The sequence below is a fragment of the Rhynchophorus ferrugineus genome, unplaced genomic scaffold, assembly GCF_030347505.1.
Source record: "Rhynchophorus ferrugineus isolate W39M unplaced genomic scaffold, kcgeb_rfMv2 rfM11, whole genome shotgun sequence".
Taxonomy (NCBI): Eukaryota; Metazoa; Arthropoda; class Insecta; order Coleoptera; family Curculionidae; genus Rhynchophorus; species Rhynchophorus ferrugineus.
This window is the reverse complement of record NW_027472590.1, coordinates 22,581,273-22,595,168: the sequence shown is the minus strand read 5'-3', so window position 1 is coordinate 22,595,168 and position 13,896 is coordinate 22,581,273.

Here is a 13,896-nt window from a genome sequence, read left to right as displayed (position 1 = left end):
AGTCCATATATCTGCAATGAATTATTAATAAATGTTATGACCATAAAGCCTAATCAGTTGTTATTCCAATATTTGCCTTTTTCAACTTTTGTTGTCATAACACTATTTTTATTATCATCTTGCCATGACTGGCCGTTGAGTATATTATTCCCATTCTGAAATATTCATGTCCTAACTAAATATATGAATTAGAATAATAAGTCTTCCTTCATTTGATTAAAATTTTTATTCTTTTAAAAGTAATATCCGGAAGTTCCATTAGATCTCTTCGATACTTTTCAGACTAACAGTTTCTTTTGAAATAAATGTATTATATTATGATTGTATTCAAAAACTGCTCACTGTATTTATACATTTCATATATTTAATCTCTTTCAGTGACCGTATACTAATATTCAGTGCAGCGGCAAAACGCTAAAAATATTTGCAATAAAAATCGCAACAATTTAATATTTAACAGTAAAAATGCTTATCTCTCTAACGAATTTTACTAGCAAGAGGGGGGGCTACATTATCTCGTTCCTGTTCAAGGTAACTGATGCAATCTGTTTTGTCTGACATCGGAATTTTTAATCAGAGTAAAAATAAGCAGCGATTTGAAATTTATTAAAACAAGCAAAGCGTTATAGTCTCTTATGATTATTGTTTTGAATAATGCATACATTTGAAATCCGAACAATTTTGATAGGCTAGTTCGGTTACGCGTCCGAACGTATCAGACAGTATTGTGTCTTTTTTTAACTAGAATTAAATGAATACGAAAATATTGTCCAATTCCAAAACAAATTTACAAATTGCGGCAGGCAATACATTAGACATCTTGATGACGTATGTACAAACAAACTTTGGATAAACTATAGTTTGTTTGGAGTTTCTACCATTGTGTAATTACATTAGAGAAACTTACACTATCGTTATATTTGAGTATGCCTAGTTATAATACAAACTTATTAAAATAATGTAGAAATAAGACTTACGTACACGTAAGTTGGTTAGTGCGATCAAAACAACTATTTCACGCACACATTTCATGTCTTTTAGAGTGCATTTAAAATTACTTTATTTCAAACATTAGTTTTTGTCATGCTAAACAAAAAACAGAGCAGATCACACTTAAAATGAAATAATTATACTTTCGAGATTGGTTTATCAGTCAATCATAAAGTTAAGTTAGACCTATGGGTTTGCACTAAAACATTAAACTAACCCTGCGAACATAGTGTTCTTCGATTAATTATCAGTGCTGATCTCTATGTAACCAACGAAGACCTCGAAATCAAATGAATCCACGAAGTTTTCCAAGATTAGTTCTTAAAACATTATAGAAGGTTGTAAATCACAGCAACAAGGAAGCAGTACAACTACCGGATAACGTGTAGGGAATCAGAAGAACGAATCGAACTAATTTAGTGTATAAATGTATTTATAACTTTAGCTTACTTGCTTACTTGCTTACTTTGTGCCTTGCTTGTGTATTGTTAATACAAGTACAACAGAACAGTGGTAATAAATTAATTTGTAAATTAAGATTTTATTAATGATATCTAATGTAAGATGTATAATAATTAATAATGAAAAGTTATATTAGATACATATAATTTTTTTGTTGTTGTTTTTCAATTATTTTCGTTTTCATGAATATTATCCTGGAGTAAGCTGTAAGCTCTCTCCGTTCTATATAATATAAACGAGTGAATTAAAAGTCACTTTTTTATATATTTTAAAATCTCCTTTTTATCAACTGGGGTTTATCTGGACTGGATCTACAGTTTAACGTGGGCTCCAAATCACGGTCTTCGGCAGAAATCATCCAAGAAGACATCCGGTCTTACCCAGTGTGGTTACAGGCTTGACAGTAATCTTTTTCCTTGTCGGATTTTGCACTGTCGCCTAAGGACAATCACAAATGTTAAACAGTCACAAACATGAAGTTATGACCATGCCCCTGCATGATTCGAATCTGTGACTATAGCTATAGCAACAGCAGGCGGACCTTTACCACTGCACCTATCAAGCCAGCAATTAAATTCACTGTTTTTATTATCTATTAATATTAATTTATAGTTATTTGCTATAATTTCTCAATAATTTTCATATAAAATATAATGCATCAATTTTTCAGTGCTATTCACGAATATTATAATCGTAGTTTCCTGAAGTTTTAACGACAAAATATTAATAATAGCAAGTTGTAGTTTACCGTTTATTTAATACAAGATTGTGAATTGACTTACAAAAACAATTGCAGTACTTATCTTAGTCTTTTTCTGACAAAGCAAACTGTACAAACCTTTTTTCTAGTTATTTATATATGTAAAACATTAGTTTCACGATCTCCTTTATAACTCTTACAAAATGAAACATTCCCATGAACCTTCAAAATAAAAATTAAACCAATTCTTTTCTTCTGATTTTTCTGACTTAACAATATTAATTTATAATATTAAATATACCTAACTAAAGTAATATAAGTAGTATTAGTTATCATTAACAGAAATACAAAATATAAAGCAATATCAGGAAAATTAATATTGAAATTTATTTTATGACGAGCTTATAAACCATACACTTCTAAAACTTTTCGTCCAAAAATAATTTATGTCAGTTCTAGCTCATATATTTCAAAATTTACAACAAATATATAACAAATTTTATTCGCAACAACATATAATTTATAGAATGACGTTCGATTGCAATAACTGTCAACGATCTGCTTACATGTGTATCAAACGTCGTAAAAAACTAAAAACTAAAAACAAGTTAACGTCATTTTTAATGACTAGTCTGGTGTTTATTGCTTGTACAAGGTGGTCTAATATAACCTAACATTTTTGGTCTATATTAAGTCGTTAGTTGTACAAATAAGTTTCAATCGTTCAGTAAACAAGACGTCACAAATAAATTATATTAAAATTATCTGACGTAAAATAATGTAAATGGGGAAAGGGTGAAATAATTTTTAAGTCACATATTTCTGGTTATATTTATTCATTGAAGCTATTCTATAACCAATTGGAAAGGTACTCCTTAAGTCAGAAGGAATTAGAATTTCGTAGAAATTAATTGTAAAAACATCGTAAATATTTTGATTATATTAATTCAGTTTAAGGTTTAAAATAGTTAGTGTTGGGAACTATCGACTGAAAACAGTCGAAAGTCGCAAAACAGTTGAAACAATGGATAGTCAAAAAACTAGCGACTGAAAATAGTAATTACTATTTTCAGTCAAATGCACGATTCGACTGTTTTTTTCAAACCGTGATGTCTGATGAAGATGTACGAATCCTTTTTTGCATAAATAGTGATAGTTGATTGGGTAGTTATTTTTATATGTAGTTATATTTTCCAACGGTAAGAGAGATGGAGATGTATAAATTCCTTCACAAACTAACTTTAAAAAAGAGAAGGAAAAAAATAATTACTGAATATTATTATAATAATTATACATAACATCCAATTTATAATTTAATTTTGAACAAAGTAGATTCACTTTTATATTTGAATGATCTATGGATCTGTAAAAAGGAATTGAATTTTTCTATGGAATGGAATAATACCCCACAAATGTTTTATTGTATTTTAATGTGTTAAATTGCTATTTTTAAGTAATATACTATAATAAATATAGACAATACAATAAAACTTAAAAAAAAACCTAAAATCTAAAGATGTACAATAACCATAAGTACTATATACAAATTAAACATATATCTAATCATAGAAAAAAAATCCATGGCATAATTAAAAATGATCTGAATGAGATGATATAAATGCTGTATTTATTATTGAACGGGAATATTTTTTAACAAAAATCGAGAGAGTAATCGAAATATTACCTATTATTGCCATAAAAACATATTTTACTATTTATTATTCCTAATTTTAATCTTTTTACCCTTTTACATTACCAATCTTGAAAAATATCGTAACAAAATGCTATAATATTAATATACAATATATTGTTATTTACAAGCAAACTACCAAAAAATCATAAAACTATATATATTACATATAAATCTATGTAAGCATAAATTGGGTATATTTTTGTCAAGGTCCCGGCTAGGACGGCAGTACCAAAAAACAAGTAGAACCAAAAATACTAACTAAAATAGTGACCGAATATAGCGACTAAAAACAGTCAGTGGTAAAAAGTAGTAATATCAGTCGAACCAAAAATAGCCACTGAAACAGTTGATAGTTTAAAGTAGTCAATTACTAAACAGTCGATAGTCGATTTCAGTCGATAGTTCCCAACACTAAAAATAATATGATTTTGATGCTCTGTAAATTGGGATATGGGGTTCTCTCTATGGGATACCAGATGTATGTGTATTAGAAATGTAATTATTAATGTTAATTATTAAGTGTCCATATTTCTAGTAATATTAATTCAATGAAGCTATACTATAGACAATAACAATACTAAGTGTTTTAATAAAATAGGAAAAGGTTTCGAGCACAGAGGCGACTTTTCGAACGGCTATACACTTCGCTTTTAAAGAAGTGATCAACGGGATGTACGTGGTTGTTGAACAGCTTGGACTTGTAAAATTTTATCTACTAGTTCGATTAGAAGATCTTTGAAATAACACTGTTTTAACTCAAATTTCTCTGCTATACCTTGTAGAGAATTCTTTCCTAAGTTTTCGTGACCATTAAATGTCGATTCATGAAACGTGAAAATAAAAGCTGACTACAAAGTCGTAGATCAATGAATCTTCAAGCTAAAATTATGTTTTTGTTTTTAATCGCGAAATAGTACAACAAGATCACAGATATAAATATAATCAAAAATGGCGGTTTTGAATTGAAAACAGAATCGATTCAGTTTTATTTTACGTCACTAATAAACTATTGAGACCGATCATCAATATAAAAAACATAAACACATTCTTGACAACGTTCCTGACGTAGGATATTGAAGATTTATATTGGGAAATTTGTTTTGCTTCTATATATAAAGAGATTATAAATACCCATTACCCATTAGCCATATTAAAAAATATATCAATCACTCTATTTTTAGAACGTTATTGGTAAACATTCAATTTCGTTAATGTAATTATATAATTATTCGTTTTTTGAATAATACTGTGGCAATATTCGTAATAATATGTCGTTAAATAAGAATATATGATTGTGCAAATGGTTTTCTTAGATCCTACAACAGAACAGGGTAACTTCACAACAGGGTCTGAATTATAATGTGGGAGGCAAAGCAATTCGAAATGTAGTTCGTTGATTTTGATTTAATCGACTAAAAATTCATTAAAAAGTCGTTTCAGTAAAACAGCTATAACTTTTGAATTAAAAGCCAAGTTGTCAAAGAATTTAAATACAATTTAGAAAGTAATGAATGAAACTTCAAACTTACAATAAAAATCTCTAAACTTATGAGTGTACCCTGAGTATTAGATCTTTGTTTGTATTGCTATAGTCTATACTAGCAAACACTGATCTCAAATCATCTAAACTTATGACGTCATAAAGTTGAAATGTTGCCGCATTTAACTTTGATTTTTAGTCAATTTGGGCATAACATGCAAATAAATAAGATAAATAAAATAATTAAAGTTATAAAGTGATTTTCTACAGTTATCCCTTGTCTTGGTAGTTGTCAGCACTGAATTATAATTTGAAATAGTTCATTCCTTAACATGGTATTTTGAAGACTTAATTTATGTTATGTAAGCCATTCCTTAATTATAGCCTTTGCCGATCCACTGGTTGGTATCTTTTCCACCAGTATGCTATAGTATGTTGCATTGTCCATAATAAGAACTGATAATGACTGAACTGATTGTTTTTTCTAGATATTTAACAGCTGATGTCTGGATGTTTCGTTAGAGCTCTTCGCCAGCAACACAATAAAATATTTTCAATAAAAATCCCAGTTACTTAATGTTTAGTGGAATCAATACTTACCTCTCTAGGCATGAAGGCCTTGTTCATACTACAGAAAATGTTATCAAAACAACACATAGAACTATTAAAATCGTACATTACAACCAGAATGTTTAGAGTCAAACAGGAAGAAACTTACTCTATAATAAAAGAAGCTAAAGTAGATGTACCACAAGGAAGTGTACTGGGGCCAATGCTTTATCTACTCTACAATTGTGATATACCAGAAACGGAGAATATTGATTGATGATACTGCGATTATAGCTGTCGGAGACAATAGTGAAGAAGCCTCACGAAAATTACAACAGACAAGTGACAATACAAATAATTGGACACAAGCTTGGAAAATAAAAATTAACGAAAGTAAATCTGTACATGTGCAGTTCACCTATAAACAGACAGTACAAGCACCAATAACATTAAATAATACTATCATTCCATATACCAACAACGCTTAATATCTCGGAGTGAATCTTGATGCAAAACTTCGCTGGAAGGAACATATAAAGAAGAAAAGGAAAGGACTGGAATTGAAATATAGGAAAATGTACTGACTAATAGGAAGAAAGCCACAATTATCAGTATATAATAAATTGCTATTATATAAACAAATACTGAAACCTATATGGACATACGGAGTTCAATTATGGGGATGTTCTGCAAAGAGTAACATAAACAAAATACACATTTTTCAGAATAAAGTCCTGAGAGGTATCGTGTGCACACCCAAATACTATAGGACTGATTACCTACATTGAGACCTTCAAATATCCACAGTCAGTCAATAAATCCAGAGAATTGCAACGGGGCATGCGGAAAGCCTCCATTGTCATGAGAATATTGAAGTATTGCAACCTTTGGATACCACCAGAAAAGGACACAGACTCAAAAGAATCAAACCATCTGATCTTGTGTAGTGTTGTGTAGTGAAGTGCATATATTAAAAAATTCAGCAGTGACATGTATAAACATTATTTCACCAGAGACTGAGTTAGGGCCGATGGGTCTTCCTAGTTATATATCTAGATTTAAGTTAGCATAAAGACAAATTGTAGGTTAGTCGGAACCGACTAGTAACAATGTAATAATTAAATAATAAAAAAATTCTTATCTCTCTAACGTATTTTACTGGTAAGAAGGAGGCCTCCATTACTTCGTTACTGTTCGACAGCTTCAATTAGAGTAATTATAAATATTAAGCAACGATTTGAAATGTATCAAAATAAGCAACGCTCCAAAATAATCGTTGCCAGTTTAGAACCTTTTATGTTTTATATCATTAATGTTTAGAGAAATTTTGCAGACATTTGACAACTACACAAATTTTATAGGTTGATTCGGTTACATGTTGTAATGGAATAAAATGAGAAAGATCATATTGTCTGGCATTAAAACAAATTTACAAACTGCAATAGGCAATATAACATATCTAGTGCTGATGTGAGTTTACTGCTATTTTGGTTTTAACATTTCTCTACATAAAATAACAGTTTTGAATTTAAAATCGTTGCATTATTCAATGAATCAGACGCGTAAAGTCGACATTTTAAAAATTTTTTACTTTTGTTGTTTGAGTTGAAGGAATCTTCTGCCGAAACACATCGAATGCTTTGAGAAACTTATAATGATGTCGTTTGGTCATATTTCATCTCATCTTGTCTCAAAATCTTGTCTCAAAAATGTTTAGACGACTTAACAGTTATATATCTACTTACAATGAGGGAGATCCAGAAGCAGGAAAATTGGCTAAGAAAAGAATATACTGAAAATGTCATTTCGAGTCTTTTCAACATCGTGGTTTCATTCATTTCTAGATAAAGAAGATTTTTCAGAGGTTTGTTGTGACTAGTGATGAAAAGCGTATCTATTACGACAATAACGTCTTATTGTGTATATGGTGGGATCAATAAGCAGTATATATCGAGCTCCTAAAATTCATTTACAAACTATTGCAGCATGTCTACCTAATCAATTGTTAATTGAACAAATTCAACCACAGCAATATAGCAGCAATAGTAAGAAACATACACAAAGTAATCCTCTTGCATGGCAACGGTCCGTCACATACTTCAACAATTGTGAAGGATACGTTAAGTACACACTAAGAAAACAAAAACTATTTATTTCCTTTTTTTATTAATCTCTTAGAACTTCAACAATCTGCCCGTGGGCAATAAGTATTATTATATGATTTCCGTTATCTGCAGTCTCACCTAACTTATTCTAGAGATTATTATATCTCACTTTATGTGTGTATACTCACATATGTGTCTGTTAATCAGTTCATATGGTAGTTTACGTTTGAACCTGCGAACTTCACTGTTATCGTACACATATAGTGTGAGAGTGTATTGGGATGCACTAGTTCCGTGCTAGCTCTCGAAGAGAACGGTCGTGTCCAGTCCGTCGAACCTACCTGCGCTTTCGAGAATCACCCGAAACTTTCTCTAAGACGGTCGATCCGTTATCACGTTTCCACCAGTGCCTACTTCAAAAGAAAGCGTCTGTAAGCGCCGAAAAGGCGCATTTACAGACAACGTTTAACGTTTGTAACGGAAATCATGCTGCGAACTACAATGGTTGCGCAGTTCACAAGCAACTACAGCGGAAATTCTACGCTGTCTTAAGAGAAAATAGGCACCAACCGCAACAAAAACAATCCACACCTACTAGTCACCCACCAGGCCAAGTTAACTAGACATAACTTATGCCCAAATGGTTGAAAATGGTTCAGCACAAAATCGAGAAATCACATCATAACCTACTGAAGCTAGCAACAACATTTCTAGATTAGAAAACATGATGACCAAACTAATGGATGAAATGAGTGCTATGTTTGGTCTATTCACAACCGTCGTCAGCAAACTTGCCTAATACCTGAAACCATTAGCTACAAAATGGCCGTCTGGAATGCCAATGGGCGCCAACAACACGTCAGGGAACAGAAAATATTCATAACTGAAGAGAATATTGACGTTATGATGGTTTCCGAAACACATTTTACAGGACAAATATTATTTGAAAATTCCCAAATATAAACATTATCATACAAATCACCCTGATGATAAAGCACATGGAGGTACAGCCATAATTATTCGAGATGATATAAAGCATTTCGAAAAAGAAAAATTCCGCAAAGACTACCTGCAAGCCACCAGTATAACCATAGAGGAAGTCCATGGACCATTAACAACGCCTGCGATTTATTGCCCACCCAAACATAACAACAAGGCAGAACAATTTCAAGAATTCTTCAGTATGCTAGGTAATAAATTTATAGCCGGAGGAAATTACAATGCAAAACATTTAATGTGGGATTCAAGAACAATAACCTTAAAAGGTAGAGAACTGCTAAAACCAATAAAGACAGATAACTTACAACATATATCTACTGGTGAACCAATATATTGACCTTCAGACAGAAATAAAAAACCAGATACTATAGATTTCTCTATTACAAAAAATATTGATACAAAAAAGTGTCATGCAGAATCATGTTTCGACCTGTCCTCTGATCAATCACCAATAATAGTAACAATTTCTTCAAAAATTACCATCAAAGATAAGCCCCCTTCTCTGTGCAATAATTGAACTCACTGGCCCTCATTTAGAGAAAACTTAGACCGAAACATCTCTCTAAACTTACCGTTAAAAACTGAAATGGATATAGAAATAGCAGCAATAAACATTACAAAAAATATACAGGAGGCAGCACATTCCGAGACTCCCAGCAGTGAAACATTTCCAAGAAAAAATACACATATATCATATATATGTACAATTGACAATACACATATATGTACAATTGACAACAATTACAGAATTGGCAACAGCAAAGGACTGAAAAGAATAAAAGAAAATTTAACGGGGCAATAAAAGAGCTGAAAGAACTAATCCAAATTGAACAAAACCAAGGCATTCAAGAATACCTAGAAAACTTGACACCAACTGAGGCTACAAACTATTCGTTGTGGGAAGGAACAAAAAAGCTTAGGAGATCCCAGCAGCATAACCCACCTATTAAAACAAACGAAAATAATTGGGCTAGAAGCAATAAAGCGAAGGCCAACATTTTTTCAAAACATTTAAAATATGTTTTTAAACCATTCCAGTCTCAGCTACATAAAGATGAGGATAATAAAATTACTAGCTTTCCAGATTCAACATTTCAAATGGACTTACCGCACGAGAAATTAACGGTCAAAAAAGTTAAACAAAAATAATGAGAGAGATTAATATTAAAAAAGCTCCTGGTTATGACTTAATTATTGGTAAAATTTTAAAAGAACTATCAGAAAAGGGTATAAAATTATTAACATTTATATTTAATGCTATGCTACGAAATAATTACTTCCCTGGTATCTGAAAAGTAGTTAAAATATTTATGATTCTTAAACCAGGAAAAATACCAGAAGATGTGACCTCCTACCGACCTGTAAGTTTATTACCGATAATCTCGAAAGTATTCGAGAAATTGTACATAAAGAAGCTAAACTATATAATAGAAAAAGAAAAATTATTCCAGAACATCAGCTTGGTTTTCGCAATAAGCATGGGACTATAGAACAAGTGCATAGACTTGTAAACAAAATAAACACTAACCTAAATGCCAAAAGGTATTGTTCGGCTGCCTATCTATATATATCTCAGGCTTTTGACAAAGTATGGCATATTGGCTTGCAGGTTAAACTAAACTTCTCCCTCATCCGAACTATCAATTACTAAAATCGTATCTCACTCATAGAAATTTTATTGTAAATGAAGGTATGAACATACCGAATTAAATGCCATATATTCAGGAGTTCCCCAAAGTAATGTACTGGGTCCAGTAATGTATCTTCTGTATACGGCTGATCTGCCCACCACAAAAATAACCTCTGTGGTAACATACGCAGACGACACAGCAATCTTAGCATCCCATGAAGATCCAGTAACAGCATCAATAAACCTACAAACCCACCTTGAGAAAATACAATTATGGTTGAGGACATGGTGCATTAAAGCCAATGAAACAAAATCCACGCATGTAACGTTTACCCTGCGTAGAAGAACATGTCTACCAGTGAATATCAATCATCGTCAACTCCCCCAAGCAGAGCATGTTAAATATCTTGGTATACACTTAGATCGACGCCTAACCTGGAAGAAGCACATACTCTCTAAACGGAAATAACTTGGACTTAAATTGTATCAAATGTATTGGCTCATCGGGCGCAAATCCAAGTTATCATTAGATAACAAGGTATTGCTGTATGAGTCTATACTCAAGCCTATTTGGTTATATGGAATCCAACTATGGGATACTGCTAGCAAATCTAATATATTCATAATTCAACGGTTCCAAAATAAGATGTTGCGTGCCATTGTTGATGCTCCGTACTATATTTCAAATAAAGTGATACAACGCGATATTCCTCTAGAACCTATAACGAGTGTACTTCAACGTGTTTGTGTGAAGTATTTCGAGAGAGTGTCAGTGCATCCCAATGTACTCGCTAATCAGCTAAATATGCGACGTGATAGTGAAGTGCATAGATTGAAACGTTTAACACCACCTGATCTGATTACTGGACTTATGTATACTTTAGAATAAGTTTTTAAATAAGATTAATAAATTAAGATAATATTTGATACAGAAGATTGCTTAATGAAGTGATTTTCTACATGCCATGTATATATAATATTGACATAATAAATACTTCTTGCCTATAGGGCAAATTGTGTAATTACGAAGAGTAATAAAAAAATTATTTTCATAATCAGTAAATTACTCTATACGTTGGGATAAATCTGAACAAGATTAATTTTTATAAAATGTTCTGGGCAAACGCTTTCGTTAAATAAAAGATGCCAAGGCGCTTTCTCAAAGTGCCAATTTTTCAGGTGATTTTTCTAATTTGACTTGTTAAATGTCTACAAACATACGAGTATATAATGAAAGACAGACACGTGTTGATATACATAACATTCGCAATTACAAAGCATTATAAAATTCTTTTGGTCCTCGTATTATTTACTCGGCTTACCACCATTTTTTGAATTCATCTAAAATATTTGGTTGGGAAAAAGTTATTTCAATTTTTTCCTAACGGATGACCTTGAAGCCTGGTATCTCTAGTAATACTTATCCTATGAAGTTATATTAACGTTATATAGCGTGTTTGAAAGGTAACAGTGCACAGATAATTTTATGTATTATACCTATAAATTAGTTAACTTATTCTAGATACTATTCTAGCTTATTTTAAAGTCTATCCTAACTTATTCTATAAACTGTTCTAACTTATTCTAGAGATTATCCATATATATATATATATATATATATATATATATATATATATATATATATATATATACATATATATATATATAATTCCATATATATAAGTCCAGGTCGTTTTCGTTTTGTTACTATATGTTTTTTTCCACGTTAGACGTCGATCAAAATACATTCTCAAATATTTAACGTTGTCTGCTTGCGGAACTTCATGGTTATTCAATTTTACTGAGGGAAATATTCTTCTAAAGAGAGTGAATGTCACATGGGTAGATTTTGTCTCATTTGCTTTGATACGCCAAGTTTTCAAACACAATTCGAATTTGTTAATATGAAGTTGGAGGTTTCTTGTGATGTTGGATAACAAACGCTGTGTATTCAGCATATGTTGCAACAGTAGCGTTTTTTGAGGTCGGTAGGTCATCTGTATACAATAGATATAACAATGGGCCAAGAACACTGACCTGCGGAACTCCCGAATATATTGAGCGTAAGTCTGATTTCAGCAATTGAAAGTGCATATGGGGCAAAAGCTTTTTCAATTTAACATGCAGTCCAGTATGCCACACCTTGTCGAAGGCCTGAGAAATATCGAGAAATGCAGCGGAGCAATATTGGTTATCGTTTAAGTTTTTGTTAATTAGGTTGACTAATCTATGTATTTGTTAAGTTGTTCCGTGTTTATTGCGGAAGCCAATTGATGGTCTAGTATAATATTTCTCTACCCTAGAGATCACAGGTAACAGTCGAAATAATATAAGATATTTGTTTGACTAATGGCTGGCGCAAAGCTTATAAAATGTTTAACGCCTGCTGAAGCAGCAGCATGGGCATTATTTCAAAATGTTGTTCACAATTCTTAAATCTTGGACGAAATGAGCGATGAGCAAGGATAGCAGCTACACCCAGAAATAGCGAAAACCGAAATGCAATACCAGGGATTTTGGGACGAAAGCATGACGAGCGGAATACATCCCAGGTAATATAAAAATCTCAGTTTAACCTCTGTTAATTTCTTATTTATACTTTTTAATTTAATAAATTACCGTCAATGATCAAAACTCGCAAAATAATCAAATTACTGAGTATTTCGAAAAGCAGAACCACCTTAAAAGAATAAGGATTCAGCTCCCCTAAATTACCTTATAAACAACCGCGTATATTTATGCAATTAAAATGTATTTTCACAAAAACATTTTTACAGTTGTATAAGTTAAGTAGTTACACCATTAGTATATTATCAATTATATTGTTCTCATGTTAATTATACCTAAGATTAAGAAATCTGATTAAAAATGGGCAATTATTCATTAAGCTTGTTAATAAAAACATTTATATAATTATTTGATTAATGCACTAACAAAAATTTAAGAAAGTATCTCTTGAAAAACATCCTTTATAATTAAAAAAATATATTTTCGCAAAAATATCTTTACAGTATCCGAGTGATTTATACTGATAACTACGTAATGACACACCTTAAAAATAGCTGAGCAGCGTCAAGTTCATACTGAATCAACCTTCATACATTTTTTCGGGTGACACTGAAATGATTTCAGGATCTGTTTTTTACTGAGTCACTTCTACCACTCATATGTTATGACCTCAAGCTACATTATATGCTATACAGAACAGACATGGCGAAAACAGTAATTATCTATTTTAGGCTCTTAAATGATATGCTTTAATGAATAAATGACAAGAATCTCAAGGAC